Below are 17,634 nucleotides of genomic sequence, written 5' to 3' on the forward strand. Positions count from 1 at the left end.
AAGAGGAGCCTTCATAAAAACCTACCTCTCATAATATAATATTTGTCTGAGGTATATACTAATGGAAGTGACCTTCTGGTCGAGTACAGATACAGTTGAATCCAGATAAGAAGTATTTCTTCACTGCCATTCTTTCTGTTCATTTTCTCTTTCCTTCATGAAAATTTGATGCACTTCATCTGTGAATATGTAAACCAACTACATCCAGTAGACAGACTTTCAAAAGAAACTCGCTCAAAAGAAAGCTAAAGTATTTGTAAATCTGTTTTGTCTGGAAGGGTCTTTCACTTCTGTTTCACTTCTGTTTTTGTTGTTGTCTTCTCCTTGAAACAAAAATTCCTAAGTGAAAGGTATGACTGCAGTGAAAGATACCTTAATATACATGATATCTGCATTCTTAAATTATCTCTCAAGTTTGGAAAATATTCCAAAATAATTTTAATGTGATTCTAAAATTCTTAAGAAGCTATCAACTGGAGGGAGTCAGGGGAAAGGTTGGAAAGGAGATCACTGAGGAGATTGGAAAGGCTGGCAGCAATGGGAGAATTCGGGGAAAACATAGCCTTCTGGAATCTTCTTGGTGAATACATGCACAAGTACCGAACAGAGCAGCATCTGTAATATTAAATTGCCTTCAACTCACTCTTTTTGAGCCCAAAACATAGCACATATACAAGAATATGGCACACTTAGCAGTGGTCCAAAGGAAGGCTGAGTGGTGCTATCCCACCACCATCTGCCTTAGATTTGTCTGCAGTACCTGAAAGGGGTCGCAAACACGACAGCCTACACTTTTCCCTCTATCTAATTAATATTTGTTAAGGAAAACTTGGAAATGAATAATTAAATACGGTCACCAAAAATGTTTAATGTCTGTTATTATTTTTAATGAATGGTGACATTAGTGAATATTTTTAAGTTAAGACAGAATTTTTCAATATGCTTTGCATTATTACACATTCCTAAGATAGTTTTATATCATTTCATGAGAGAAGGTTTTCTAATAGTTACATAGGGAGAATAAGCCAGCATTTAATCATTACGAATCAAACACTATTAATGAAATACCTAAGGACTATATCTGACAAATAGACTCCAATGAACTGCCTTGAGAACAATTGGTCAAATTATGAATTGACATTATATTTTAATAATATGTCATAATATTATGACATAATATTTTAAATAGTTGGGTATGCTATGCAGTTAACCATGTAAGAATATCTTCATTGGTAAAACAACTTATAATGTCAAAACTCATTTGCAATAGCCCACCGTTTGGAATTATTTATTCCTTCAGCAAAAACTTATTAAATGCCTACTAAGTGCTATATACTTTAGGTACAACAAAAACTTCAAACAAGTTTCTTGTCCCCACAGAGTTTATAATCATATACTATCATTTCAATTGATCTAAGGGCATCAAATTATTCAAATATGGTTATTAATTGAGATATTTCTACTTCTTGAGAAATGAGCTAGAATGTAAGCTACATAAAACTAGGAGCTTATTTTATTTTGTTCATCACTGTCAAACCGTACATATTAGCAGCTCAATTAATACTGGTCACACAATCTATTTTTTAACAATGATGAACAATATTCCAGAGGATTTGTTTGTTTGTTTTTGTTTATTTATTTGTTTGTTTTTAAGACAGTACTCTCTGGAAGCATAGGGCTAAGGATTCATTAGGCATACTAGTTGACCAATCACTTTATCTCTTAGTGATTAGGCTCTTCATTTCATGAAGTAGTTACTACTTTCATGAAGAAATTTGCTTATTATATGCCTCATCCCAGATGTAAATTGAAGTACAAACTTCTGTCAATACTAGATAATCATAATGACTTAGAAGAAAAACCATCACGCAATGAATTACATTAGTAATTGCAGAATACCTTGGTCTATCATTACAGGGAGAGCTGGTTAGGTTACTGCCTATTCAATTAATGTGGTCCTTGACCCAAAAGAGCAACTTTTGTCCCTGTCAATTAATACCTCATTCTTTTGAGTTGCAATGGCTTACTTGTTTGGTCCTTTTAGGTGCTTTTTTATGGCCTATAGTACAATGCAAGAGACCTTGACAGAGACCACTCTCTGTTTAACAAACACTAGTAATTAACGCTACCCATGCCAAGGCTAATTCTGGTATATATGGAGTTGAGACACCCAGTAGACACTGGGAGGAGTTGAGACCTGAAAATGCCGGGACCATGGGAAAAGGCACTTGACAGAACAAGTTAGAGAGTACCAAAATAAAGGTTTTTAAATTCATACTTTCTATAGTTTACACTTTTACAGAGAGAAGACTTTACCAACATATGGACAAATTCAAAATCTATAGGACTGTGACAGTTCAAGAAAGGGCACAGCTGCCAATTTACCCCAATAATTACCATGAAGAGCAAATTAACCTCAGTGGAAAATAAATCTATAAATGGCACTAGTCATGTTATGTTCAAATAAGACAATTTAAGGAAAGTTTTCAATTATCTAGTGCAAAATAAATAAATACATACACGCATGATAAAATTTAAAATTACCTAATGCAAAACTACCTTGATAGCATGCTTCCTATTATCTATAGTATTTTAATTAAATGGCCCTACTTTCACATAATGTCTTTTTACCCCCAGGAAACAGACAGTATTTCATAGATCCTCATCAAAAGGTTTAAGATAAATTTAGAGCCTAATAAATTAACCCCAGCTATTTCACAAAAATTGTCCATTAACAACAGAAAAAATGTGTATGCATATGTCACCCAAAACCCATTAATATTCTGAAATATGAGAGGATGTAAACTCTTTTTCCTAAGACATAACATGCTGAAGAAATATAATAATGAGGATGATAGACAATAATTACCAATATTCAAAATATAAACGTAAGATTCCTCTAACACAAAGTTTCTCAAATCAAGTTGAACATTTCAATCACAAATGGGGAGCAGGGAGGATTTTTAAGAAATGCTAATGGCTGGGCCACACCAAAAACTAATTAAATCATAATTTTTGAGGGACCCAGGCATCAGTATTTTTTTTTAGTACTGATTAATATGTAGCCAAAGTTAAGAACCCATAACAAATAGTCTTGGAAATATCAAAACCATTACATACATAATAAGGCTATGTTTCGGTGTCATAATAGAGTTTCCAAATTAGAACAAGACCTTTGATTTTTCCTTGATTGCTGCTAAGATTCCATGGTATATAATAAAATTCCTGAAACAAATACACAATGCTTGCATCCAGAAAAAACATTTTCACCCATTACACACTGAATACAGCTTATTCAACACCTACTACAAGAATAAAAACACCATCCCTGCTGTTCCCAAATTTAGAGGTCACTTGTTTCTAGAACAATCTCCTTAGATATTTTGTATTTGAACACCAAGCTAAAAATTCAACTTCTAATACACAAAATGCTGTCGTGTCACAGAATGAATATGTTCCTTAAGGTGACATGTCACTTCTATGCAGCTCTTTCTTGGGTTATAATAGAATGTGAACAAGGTTTTCCCCCTTACTTAAGTCTTTAAATTCAATTAAAACAGTCATCAGAACTCACATAACAGGTGTCCTTCATGCCTATGCTGGATATGTTCAGTTCTGAGATTTTCCTACTTTCTTGGGTTTTCAGAGTGGTGTGTGTGTGCGCGCACACACATGCACACACGTGCACGTGCACGTTTGTGGGTGCCTCCTACGTCCATGTGTATCTCTGAAGTTCCCTCTTGCACGGGATCTCCTTTCCATCTTCATTCCCCAGTTACTTTCTATTTTTAAAAGCTATTGATTTTCTCTTCTTAAACTTTGCATTCTCTTGACATCTTTGTTCCTCCGTTTTACAATAAACTCTATCTGCGTCTCCAGTTTTAAAAGCCTATCCTCCTAGTTCTCTTATCTAGAACCCTCTTTCAAGTGTGTAACTGGTTTTTGTTTGTTTGTTTGTTTGTTTATCTCTCCCCTTTCGCCACCTCTCTCTTTCTTCAGGGGAATCCTACCTCCCTACTCCTAATCTTCAGCTCTTTCTCCCTCCTTCTGGAACAGTTAAATCTTCTATCACTGCAGGTTTACCAGCAAGGCAATGATAGCATCAGACTGCAGTATAATAATACTTTTCCCATCTGATAAATGAATTGCTACTGTAGAAATGGAAGCAAATATTGTAGCTTATCAATCCAAATCTCAGTCAGTGTTTTCAGATACACATATGAATCCTTTGGAAACATTCACAACTTTTTAATATTTGTAGCCAAAAAGTAACAATAATAATAACTAAATTTTAATGAGATATGTAGCCTTATATTGAAAGTATAAGAAAATAACCTAGCCTACAACTGAAATTATATCCGGATGCCAGCTCATACCTAGCATAATGGATAATTACCTTGCGTCCAAAGATGAACATTTTATTCTCATTACTTTTATATTCTGAATATGAAATACAGTTCTCTAGATAGGAGGCTCTAATCCCCCAATATGCAATACCACTCAATACTGTCTTCTAAAATGTCTTTTAAGACTTCTGCTAGAAAATTCTCTAGAAAATGGATGGAAATGATGCTTATCAATTGCATGTTATCTTCCAACCATTTTTAAGTAAATAAAGTTAAACCAAATAGTCTACAATTTCTCATGTAATCAGGAATTCTTCATATGTAGATGTTGTACTCATTTACATATATTTTCAAACATGCTTCTTAAATCAGTGAGAAAGACCCATTGGACAAAGACCAATCTGATAATGTCCCTTAAACAGAGTGGTACAAATGTCAACATTCACAATTGGTCAGGTTTTCAAGCACTCTCTAGGTGGTAAAAGTTATTTCCATGGAATTCTGGAACAGTTCAGTTATTCTGAGCTTTTACTGTTCTAAATCTACAGATGTTAATGGGTGCTTGGTTCTAAAACTATAAGACCAAAAATACACTGGTGTGATTCCTCAACCAAACATAAGTATTGACTCTTCTATATATGCTGAATCAGAATTTTTTGCATAAAATAAATAAAGTCATGGCACAGCAGCTTAGACTCATTGCCCTATAATACGTATACTATTTTCTTTGCAAGTGTCCTTATGTTATTTGGATGCTTAAATTTTCCAGTAAGTATTCACTACACTTTATCGCTTAACTTGTACTCAGAGAATGTCAACCAGGTAACTAGATTTATATCTTGGTTTTGCCACTTACTGTCTGAATGACCTTGGAGAGGTCACTTTGGAATCATACAACTAGGGAGCAATAGTAAAGAGTCATGTTTCTGAATCTAAGTTCCTTCATCTGTGAAATGGGGGAAAAATACCTCACCATGGGGTTGTGGAATCCATTAAAATGAAACACTATATGAGAAACTGCTTCATAAAAAATCAGTGTTTCATAACTTATTATCATAAGCTCATGGCACAGTAGAACTTAGATTCCTGTGAGTTTCCCCATTGGTTGGTCCACATTGATAAACTGAGACTCAGTGTTTGTATTCCTGTTTAATCCCTTGATGGGGAGAAAAACATGTAAAACTTATCATGAAAAGATTATTCCCCAAAAGATGGTTGTTATGTCTGCATACAGTTAGATGAAGCCAGGGATTCAATGCTGTTATCTTTATGCACAATCTCCTAACATCTTGAAGGACATAAAGCATCTCTCTCCCTAGAGATATCCCCTCCTTATTTTATCAGTCCGTCTCAAATCTGTTTTTATGGTATCCCATTGCAGTGGCAGAAAAATAAGCTTGATTAACTAACTGTTCCTCCATTGTACAAGGGAGAAGATTTTAAATGCACATCTTCCCTGAGGTTTTCCTCTAGTGTTAAGAAGGTAGTCCACATCTGAACTTGGTGAGTGAAAAGAGAGGAAGAATTAGCTCAAATAAGCAACATGTGACCAAAGGCTAGGAAAAAGGATGGTCCAAAGCATATAGTCCAAGCCTATCAAGATGTGGTCCACAATGAAGACATTCATTCTTGACAATTTAGAGCATCGGGTTTTGCATCAGCGTGGTTTCAAGTAGCAGGTCTGGTTCTGCCTACTTTGTTACATGTGAGAAAGGACTCTCAACACTTCCACTCAGTCTCCTCATCTTAAAAAAGGGGTATATTATTAATATGTATTCTAGAATATTCTTATGATTCTTAAATGGCACAGTTCTTTCATAAGTGCAAAGTAATCATTATGACAGCACTTGGAAGATTTATTATTCAGAATGCTGTCATTGAGAGGTGTACTGGACAATTTTTATACCTTTACAGAGAGACCACCCAAAGGATTTAGCACGCAGGTACACATTTAGAATAAGTAAAGATATTTTAGTGGCAATGGTGGTAGTATGCAGTATTTTCCATTCAAATTTTCCCATGGAATCATTTATGAAGTAGATAATTGCTGTTTTGCAAAACACATCCTAGGGCTGGTCTTCAACCTGCACATTTTGGGAAATAATCAATCTATATATTATAACTGGAAAGGCAAGATAAAACAGTGACAAAGAGCCTATGCTCAGGAATCAGAATGAATGTAAATCCTGGCTTGACTATTTCGTAGCTATGTAGCCATGTTCTACCTCAGTTTTCCGATCTTGAAAGTGGGGACAATAACAGTTCTAACACACAGGGTTTTATGAGATTAAATGAGTTAACAAATGTAAAAAGATTTAGCACAGGGCCTGGCACATAATAAATGTCAGGTACCATTAGATTTCATTACTTAGTGACCAATTCCTAGAGGATTGGACTTTCTTTTTATGTATCATTCTATCCCCATGCCTAATGTAATGTTTGGCAGATAGATGCCCAATAGAATGAATGCTCATTCATTTGTTTAAAACATATTTACTAATGGGGCGCCTGAGTGGCTCAGTTGGTTAAGCGTTCGACTTCGGCTCAGGTCATGATCTCAAGGTTCCTGCATTCGATCCCCTCATTGGCTCTGTGCTGACAGCTCAGAGCCTGAAGCCTGCTTCAGATTCTGTGTCTCCCTCTCTGTGTCCCCTGCCCACTCATACTCTGTTTCTCTTTCTCTCAAAAATAAATAAAAATTTTAAAAACTTTAAACATATTTACCCGTAGATAAATAATACTCACTGTTAAGCAAAATTTAGTAAGTATTCACATTCCTTATTACTTTACCAATATAGTATTAAACTCTAAGAAATGTAGTCATGATTGTGACTGGTCCATATAGACTGTTATCACATTGATAACACAACTCAACAAGCTACATGCTGCGATTTAATATACAAAAGGTCAGAATGTTTATCTCCTAAAGGACGTTTTCTTAGGCCAATGTGACCTATAACAACATGAGCCAAGTGCACCAGATGAACTATAACAAATATGAATCTAGAAATGTGTGCTTTGAACAGTAGTTTTCTTGAACTGAAAAGATATAGTTTCACTTTTTCAAGTTATATAGATGCCGTGAGATTACTATGGAGAAGTAAACAACCATCATAGGAGTCTAAGATCTAAAAATCAGTTCATCAATCTTTCTCTTCTTCTCACTGACCAACTGGAGACAGTTTTACTATCATTTGCCTTCTCTCAATTGGAAGGCACGGGACTGGAAGAAAGATGAATTTAAAAGAACAAGTCAAACTTGTTCTATCTCAGACATTCTTCTTAGGTTAGGTGGTAAAGGGGCTTTAAAGGGATGAATAAATCCCTTTAAAAAGACTTTGAACACTATCACAGATAGCTGGAAAATGAGTTTTTATTCATTTTGGTAACATCAGTCATAAAAATGAATTTTGTTTCACCAACTAAAAATAGCTATCCTTCAAACACATAAAGGCTTCCTTTATAAGTTGTTTTAAAACTTAAAGTGCCATGAATGGTTCACTAATTTGTATTTAGTATCATCTGCCAAATATAGCCAACTCTAACTTTTATATGTCATAGGTAGACAGAGATAAAATCCCCACGCCCAAAAATGTAACCATAATAAATGGAAGAGTTTACTTTTTCCCACATTTATGAGAATAAAAAAGAAAGTCTTTTGGTGTTCAGGCCGAACTCGAAACAAAATCGCTCAAATTCTGTTTTATAATTTCGATGCCAATCTCTAACTAATGAAGTAACAATCCACAGCACTGTTGCAAAGCTAAAAAAAAAAAAAATGGGGTTTTATACAAACACTGACAGGCTCTGACCATCAGTGGCACTAGAAGGCGCCACCATAATTGCAGTCTCCTCAAAACATAACTTATTTCAGGCTAAGCAGGCGAGCCAATATTTTGTATTTTAATTAAGAAACCTGGACTTTGTTTATAATAATTGACTGTTAGGTCAGTTCTTGCCAGGATAGGCTTGTAAAAGAGAATTTTTGCCTCAAGTAAGCTTTCGTTTAAGATTTTGGAACAGATTTAAAATTTGGAATTGAAATCTTTTTCAGTCATTTATTTTAGCATTCATTGTAATATTAATAGTTTAAGAATACATTTGTGGAGATTTCCAACATGCTCATCAATGGCCGTAAATACTGATTTGCTCCCTGAAGAAAACTTTTAGTCATACTGATGAAAATATATTGTCTGCTATGAACACAAAAACCAAATTGTTTCCCTCATTAACAACTTAGACCAGGAAAAAAGAAATCAATGCTTGCATAGTGTTACAGGATGCATCAATCAGTAGTCAAGACAGGATAGAACACCAAAGAGATAATCTAGTAACAGATAAATTATCTGAGATGTGAAGCACCCATATACTACTTTTGAAAATGTCTATTTGGGGGCTATTCAAATGAAAGCATTCTATACAATGAATCCTTTAAGGTTCCTATTGTCAAATTTTTTTTCTTTTCAATCATAATTATTTTTTGGCACATGTGGTAATAGCAATATTACTTAATATTGTTTTAAAAGCAAATTAGAGGCAGAATACATGTGTAAATTATACCTCTCACAAATGAGGTTCCAAAGGAAACCAAATGGAACACTGCCACCTTTTGGTTATATAATTTGTAAAGTTGCAAAAGTTTACTGTACAGTGTTTCAATGAAAATATTTAGACATACTTGCAGCTTTTAGAAATAGCAATCCTATTTCTGTTAACATATGAAAGTTTCCATCTTTAAATTTTTGTTTCTCAGTTGTAGTCCTTTAAGTATTTCAGTTTTTATTTTGCAACTTTGTCCCCCAACTCTTGAACTTTAGTACCTGGAAACAATTCTTCCTGTTTATTTTGTAAAGAAGGGCAAGTAATGACCTCATAATGAAAAACACAAAGAGACTTTTATATCCTAGGGCTCTGTTGTGAACATTTCTATTACTTCTCTTTATACCATACCACACCACCACCCTAAATAACAGGATTTTTCAATGATACACTCAAATTCCCCAAAGCACTAATTGCATTTCTTTAGCTAGAAGGATTTATGCCTTCTCACCCCATAAGTGTTTTATGTATATAGTTTTAAATTATAGGGTAAAAAAATGATACAGTAGGTGCCTAGACACATATAGGGAGTAATTGGTGGGTGAGAAGAAATGAAAGGCTATACATAGACATAGATTTCATTTAGGGCAAGATCTGAAGTTATGATGTCTAAGTATAAGGACAAAACAAAATAAGGAAAATTAAGAATGGGAGAATAGACAGCCTTATAAATAAGGTAAATAAAGGATAAATAATAATAAATAAGGTAAATAAAATAAATAAAATAAGGTAAATAAAAATAAAAATATTTACCATATATGTATATATATGTATATGTATATGTATGTGTGTATATATATATATATATGTGTGTGTGTGTAAAGAAAAGAAAGATAAAATCTTAGGTGCCAGCAACAAAGAAGAAATGTAAAAGCACGAATTTATAAAGTGACACAGTAGATGTTCAAGAAGTTATCAGGCTCAGGTAAAGCCTCATTTCTAGGAACTTCAGATTAAATGGCCATTTGGGATATGAACATGACCTTGGGACTTATGTGAGATTATATGTAGTACCTGAGATCCCTATTAAAAACAAGGAGAATGAAAGAATGATTCCTGAGTGGTAGAGGAATGGAATAGGATCACTACACCTGGGGAAGTCTGGATATCTCATTTAGCCTGAGAGTCTAAGTGGAAAAAAATAAAATTCTCCTTTAAAGATGAAAACTACAGACTTCATGGTAATATGCCCTCTTTCAGGATGGTAGCAAAATCCTCAAGTCGAGAAATTAAAAACTAGTCCTAAACCAATTGAACAAACATGACTACCTGTTGTCCCTTCAACAACCTATGGTCCACAGAATTCCAACAGGGAGTAAAATCCTTATTTAAGAGAAGTTCAAAATCAAAAATTACAAACCACATAAAGAAATGATCTAACAGAAGCAGGAGTCCTCAAATAAATAGTGGGTGGTATAATACATTCAAAAACTGGAGGCAATAAAACCATCTGAAGTAGGACTATTTTAAAAACTATGCTTAAAATAGAGACAATAGAAACCATAATTAAAAAAAAAAAAACACCAGGACATTGAAACAAAAAGGAAGATATGAAAAACAAACAGAAATTTTAAAAATGTAATTATTGGCTTTTAAAAAATCAATGAATGATTTAAACAACCAATTGGAGGTGACTCGGTGTCTCAGTTTGTTAAGCAGCTGACTTCGGCTAAGGTCATGATCTCTCAGTTCATGGGTTTGAGCCCCGCATCAGGCTCTTTGTTGACAGTTCAGAACCTGGAGCCTGCTTCAGATTCTGTGTCTCCCTCTCTCTGTGTCCCTCCCCCACTCCTGCTCTCTCTCTCTCTCTCTCTCTCTCTTTCTCAAAATTAAATAAACATTAAAAAAATAAGTAACCAGCTGGACATAGCTGAAAGAAAAATTAATAAACTATAAGATTTAGAAAGTTTATGCATATGCACTATGAAAAATAAAGAGGAAAATATTTGAAAATGAAGTATTAGATATCTCTGCAAAACATCGTGGCAAGTTTCTCTTCAATAAATTTAGGTTGTTTGCCTCAGTGTAATAGTTATAAACCAATTTCAAGACCAACTAGATTAGTATCCCCCACCATTAGACTCTCAAAAATTGCTTGAAATAATCATAGAAAAACTTTTCTGCGAGAATTGCCAAATAGTAAGCATGGTTTTCAAATTATTGAAGTTAAGAATTTTCACACATTCTACAATGCAGAAATTTGAATTGCTCATGAAAATTCTAGCTTTTGCTTTACATACTCTTGCCATGATAGGCAGCCTCAGAAATCACTTCCTGGTGTTCAAGCCTTAGAATAATCACCACCCTAATTGTGGATTGAACTTATGGACTTGCTTCTAATGAGTAAAATACAGAAGTAATGGGACTTTCTTCCAATATTAGGTTAAAAAAAGATTGTAGTCTCTACCTCAGGTGCTCTGTCTTTCCCACTCTCTGGCTCTCTCAAATCACCAGCCATCCTGCTGTGAGGACATTCAGACAGCCTATGAGGTGAGAAATTGAGGCCTACTAGCCACCACGTGAGTGAACTTAGAAGCATATCTTCTGAGGCCTATCCACAGCCACATGAATGATCTTGGAAGCAAAATCTCTGGCCCCATCCAACCCCATCAAACCCATCAGATGATACCACAAATACCAACAGCTAAGATCTTGAGCCATGGGCATCTACTTATTCTGGGGTCACATTCTTGACCCAGAAAGTATAAAGTATTATAAAATAAGAAATGTTTATTGGCTTAAGCTTCTTAGTTTGGAAGGTATGATGTAGTGATGGATTATTTCTTTTTAAGAATTTTTATTTGAATATAGTTAGGCATTGATTTTATGTAGTAGTTAATATATTAAATACTTTAGTTAATGCATTAATACATTAGCTACATGCATACAATGCCATGTTAGTTTCAGGGTGTACAACATAGTGATTCAACTTCTTTCTATGTTATGTTATGCTTACCACAAGTGTAGCTACCATCCGTCTCCATTTAATACAATTACAATACCACTGAATATATTCACTATGCTGTACCTTTTATTTCTGTAACTTATTCATTCTGTAACTCAAATCCTGTCCCTCTCACTCTCCTTCACCCATTGTGCCCATACCCCTTCCATCTGGCAACCATCAGTTTGTTCTCTATTTATAGGTCTGATTCTGCTTGTTTATTCGTTTGATTTTTTTTTTAGATTCCACATACCAGTGAAATCATATATTTGTTTCTTAGTTTGACTTATTTCACTTAGCATAATAAGCTCTAGGTCCATCCATGTTGTCATAAGTGATACGATCTCAACCTTATTTATGGCTATGTAATACTCCAGTTTATATGTGTGTGCGTGTGTGTGTGTATGTATACACACATATACATACATACAACATTTCCTTATCCATTTATCTATCAATGGCCATTTATGTTGCTTCCACATCTAGGCTATTGTAAATAATGCTACCATAACATAGAGATCCACGTATCTTTTTGAATTCATGTTTTCATTTTCTTTGAGTAAATACACAGTAGTAGGATCTATTGGACCATTATTATTCCTATTTTTACTTTTTGAGCAAGCTTCATATTGTTTTCCACAGTGGCTATACCTATTTACATTCCCAGCAACAGTGTACGGGGTTCCATATTTTTCACTTCCTCACCAACACCTGTTATTTCTTGTGTTTTTCATTTTAGCCATCCCAATAGGTGTAAGGTGATATCTCATTGTGGTTGATTTTCTTTGATGATGAGTGATGTTGAGCATCTGTTCATGTTTCTTTGGCCATCTCTAAGTCTTCTTTGGAAAAATACCTATTTAGATCCTCTGCCCATTTTTTCATCAGATTGTTTTTTTGATGTTGAGTTGTTTATTTGTATATTCTAAGTATTAACCTCTTAGTGGGTTCATCATTTGCAAATATGTTCTCCCATTCAGTAGATTGCCTTTTTGTTTTGATGATTGTTTCTCTTGCTGTGCAAAAGCTTTTTATTTTGATGTAGTCCAATAGTTTATTTTGCTTTTGTTTCCCTTGCTTTAGCAGACATATCCAGAAAAAATGTTGTGATGACCAATGTCAGAGAAATTACTGCCTGTGTCCTCTTCTAGGATTTTTATTTCAGGTCTCAGATTTAGATCTTTAATATATTTTGAGTTTATTTTTGTGTATGGTATAAGAAAGTGGTCCAGTTTCACTCTTTTTTCATAAAGCTATCCAGTTTTCCCAAAACCATTTATTGAAGAAACGATCTTTACCCCATTCTATATTCTTGCCTCCTTTGTCATAAATTGACCACAAAAGCATAATTTTATTTCTGGGCTTTCTGTTCTGTTCCATGACCTATGTGCCTGTTTTTGTGCCAATATCATACTGTTTTGATTACTATGCCTTTGTAGTATATCTTGAAACCCAAAATTGTGGTACCTCCAGCTTTGATTTTCTTTCTCAAGTTTTCTTTGGCCATTCAAGGCTTTTTGTGGTTCCATATTCATTTGAGTTGTATTTGTTCTAGTTCTCTGAAAAACGCTCTTGGTATTTTGATAGGGATTGCATTTAATGTATAGTTTCTTACATGAGTAATATTCCCTTTAGTTTAGGAGAGTTATTAGCATCAATATCTCAACATTTACAATGGAAAGTTAAATAATATCACTTGATAGTCCAATTTCTAAAGAATATGGATCTGCCATCAATCAACTTTAAATATCAACTTTTTTTTTCCAGTTGAGGCAATTTATTTGCACATATGTATCATATCCCTAGAAAGAATCCCAGAATTTTCTTTCCTGTGTGTTTTGTCTTGCTTCTCCATGGTCCAGCTGAGATTGTTAGTACAATGAAACCAAACTGGCAGAATGAGGGCAGATTACTCTGCAATTTTTCTAGATCTTTCAGTTATACATCAAATCGGGCTGATCACCATGGAATATACATCATCAAGAGTAAACTCTAGGGTAAACTATGGACTTTGAGTGATTAAGATGTGTCAATGTAGGTTCATCAATTTTAACAAATGTGCCACTCTAGAGGGGGATGTTAATAGCAGGGAAGTCTATGCATGTGTGGGGGTAGAAGGTATATGGGAAATCTCTGTACTTCCCTATTATTTTTACTGTGGACCTAAACCTGCTCTAAAAAATAATAATAAAGTCTTTAAAGAAAAGAATCAATCACATAAAAAAATGCTGGTAGAAAAATAATTTCTCATGGTTTCTAAGCTTTGTTACCTGTGTGATATCAATTACTTCATCAAAGTTCATTCCTGGAAACTTCACCTCTTCTTCATCTACCTTCATAAATTCTGAATTCTAAGAAAACATTTTTGAAAAGCTTTTGTTGTGTTTAATATCTTTTTAATTCATATATAATTTATCATATTTCTACCCATAACATAAGCTTGTCATTTCATGGCTCTATTTTTTAATTTTAATATCCTGTTTAGAATTGATTTCATTAAATAAATGAAATTCAAGTTTAAAAAAAAATCTGGGCTGATCATTCCACGCTTGTTTAACTTGCCCATGAGGTTCACAACAATTTTCCCAACTCTGTGATCTTCAACGATTTCAAATTCACCAATATAACCATGCTTCATCAACACGGTTAGAAACTGGACCATGACTTTGGAGCATGGCCTAATTAATAAGAACCTGGCATTTGACTCTCTTTTTGGCACTGTTCATGCTCTTGAGAGCATCTGCCAGGCCATTCATGCACACCATTATGGTAACACAGAAAGATGGTGTAAAGAGCTAGAGATATCAACAGTTTTTACTCATCAAAAAAATTAGTTATCAAAATCCATTTTCTAAGTTTTCAAAATTGCCAAAAAACAAGGTATTTAGAAAAGGTAATCTAATGGGGGCTCCTGGATGGCACATTTAGTTAAGCATCTGACTTGATTTCAGCTCAGGTCGTGATTTCACAGTCCTGAAATCGAGCCCCACAACAGGCTCCATGTTAGGCATAGAACCTGCTTAAGATTTTCTCTCTTCCTCTCCCTCTGCCCCTCTCCTGTTCTCTTTCTCTCCCTCTCTCTCTCCTTCTCTCTCTCAAAAAAAAAAATCTAATGGATATGTCATCCATACATTCCTTGAGACAACTTGATCAAAGAATATAGTATAATGTAAGCTCAGAATGTTAACTTAGAATTGCTATAACGCTGATGTTGAAAACACTGTCCATCTCTAAGTATGTCCCTATTCAAAACATTGTGTAACATTTTTATTTTAAAATTTAGTACCAGGGAAACATGTTTCTTCTATAATTGCATTCATTCATTTATACAATAAAGAGTTTATTTAGTGTCTTACCATAAGTGAAGCCTTTAGGTTGGTACTGGGAATACATTTGCTAGAAAAAAAAGTATCTGCTCTCACAGAAGTAGCTGTCTAAGAAACAAGCCAGCAATAAACACTGATCACAAGGAAAAAGATCTTGAAAGTGGAAATTTTAACCAACCCCTTAAAATGGCAGATATCAGACATCAACAAGAAGTGCTAAGCAAACATAAGAATTTTCAAAGGAGGTTTATAAAAACCAGCTAAACACCCAGTAAGTTCTTCACCTTAGGAGTAGAGGAGGATCAAAAGTAGAAAAAAAAAATGCTGGCACGTTGTGAATTCCTTCTCCTTTTCAGGGGAAAGAATTGGGGAGGGTGTCTGCCTCTAACATCAAACTTAATTACAAGGATTTCATTCAGACACCTCAGAGAACATGGTCATATATGCCTTAGAGTTGGGATTTACAGTGGCTGGTGTTCTACTTTGACCTAAAAAATGTAAAGGCGAGAAACCAATGGCTAACTGCTCTGATAATGGGGCAAAGGGAGGTGGCTGAGTTGAGATAGGCCTGTATTCCCAGCATCTGATAAAGCCACAGATATTTTGGGGGGTTTTCATAGGCCAGATCTGGGCCACAAATGGAGGAGAGTCTGTAATGCTGAGCTGTGTTAGAGCCTAGCCAAGAAAGGCTACATAAGGAGTGACCTGGTTACAGTCAATACAACTTAAAATCACCCCAGGCTTCTTAGAGCCTACAAAAGAAAGAAACCACAAATGAAAGCATCACCTACATCAGATAGTACGTTAAGAGACCCCTGGTGATGCGGCGTAGCAACAGGCCTAAATCATCCACATAAATACTTTATAAAAGAAAAGGGTCACTGTTGAACATCTGTAGGCCCAGAGAACAGGAAACAAGGACAGGAAAAGTTCCAATCTGCTGCTTTTATTTCCCTGCATTAGTTCCCCAAGGCTGCCATAACAGATTACCACAAACTGGCTGGTTTATAACAACACACACAACACAGTGCTGAATGCTCCAGGTCTGAAATCAAGATGTCAGCCAGGCCATTGCTCTCTCTAAAGTCTCGGAGGGGTGGGGGTGGGGGGGTGGACAGGGATCCTTCTCTGTCGCTTCCAACTTTTCCTTATTGTCACTAATCCTTGGTTTATCAATGTATCCCTCTAATATCTCCCTCCTTCACAGGGTTTTCTCCCTTGTGTGTGTCTCTCTCTTCTTCTTATAAGGACATCAGTCATATTAGATTTGGGGACCACCCTAATCCAGTATGACCTCATTACAACCAACTACATCTATAAGGACCCTATTTTCAAATAAAGAGGCATTCTGAGGTTCTGAGTGGACATGAATTTTTGAGGACACTACTGAACCACATATGGTCCCCTATAAGTGATCTTTCAAAGGTAGCTGGTGGTGCAGGAGGTGAGCAGTTAATGAGAAGAAAAAATTCTGATCATGTCACCTTCAACCTCTCCCCCAACTCCTTGCTCACTTTTCTTGCTTAATTCTACATTTTCATGTTATGCTACCCTCTGTCTTTCAGTCACGTTCATTCTCTCAGTTCCTCAAACTTGCCACATTCTCTCCTGCCACAGGGATGATCATTCTACTAGGAATACTCTTCTTGAATATGCACTGAAATTATGTCCACTGTCCATACCTTCAGAATTCACATGAAATATCACCTTCTCAGAACCCAAACTTTAGTTATCAGTCTTGTACCAGTCCATGGCAAGGCTTTATGACAAAATGAACAAAAAATTAACTATGGTAATGATGATACCACAATAAAGATAGATCAGTAAATTGATGGAGAGACAGATGTGTATGCATGTGTATGTAAATTTAAGCACAGGAATTAATATAATTGCAAAGTGTGCTTTCTTGAGAAAGACTATTTTTTTATTCTGAGATTTTGCCTTTCTTGCTTTTTTTATATTAAAATATACCTTATTTTTTTTCCAGGTAATTATAGCTTTTATTTATTTTTTTTATTTATATATGAAATTTATTGTCAAATTGGTTTCCATACAACACCCAGTGCTCAGCCCAAAAGGTGCCCTCCTCAATACCCATCACCCACCCTCTCCTCCCTCTCACCTCCCATCAACCCTCAGTTTGCTCTCAGTTCTCAACAGTCTCTTATGCTTTGGCTCTCTCCCACTCTAACCTCTTTTTTTTTTTCTTTCCCCTCCCCCATGGGTTCCTATTAAGTTTCTCAGGATCCACATAAGAGTGAAACCATATGGTATCTGTCTTTCTCTGTATGGCTTATTTCACTTAGCATCACACTCTCCAGTTCCATCCACGTTGCTACAAAAGGCCAGATTTCATTTTTTCTCATTGCCATGTAGTATTCCATAGTGTATATAAACCACAATTTCTTTATCCATTCAT

At 35.1% G+C, this 17,634-nt stretch overlaps 1 pseudogene; it reads right to left on the reverse strand.

The window, feature by feature from the left end:
* Positions 1-13,683: 13,683 nt before the first annotated feature.
* On the reverse strand, positions 13,684-14,654 carry LOC121029261 (40S ribosomal protein S15a-like; annotated as a pseudogene).
* Positions 14,655-17,634: the final 2,980 nt, after the last annotated feature.

This window comes from Herpailurus yagouaroundi, unplaced genomic scaffold, assembly GCF_014898765.1.
Source record: "Herpailurus yagouaroundi ecotype Mexico unplaced genomic scaffold, PumYag 139, whole genome shotgun sequence".
Lineage (NCBI taxonomy): Eukaryota > Metazoa > Chordata > Mammalia > Carnivora > Felidae > Herpailurus > Herpailurus yagouaroundi.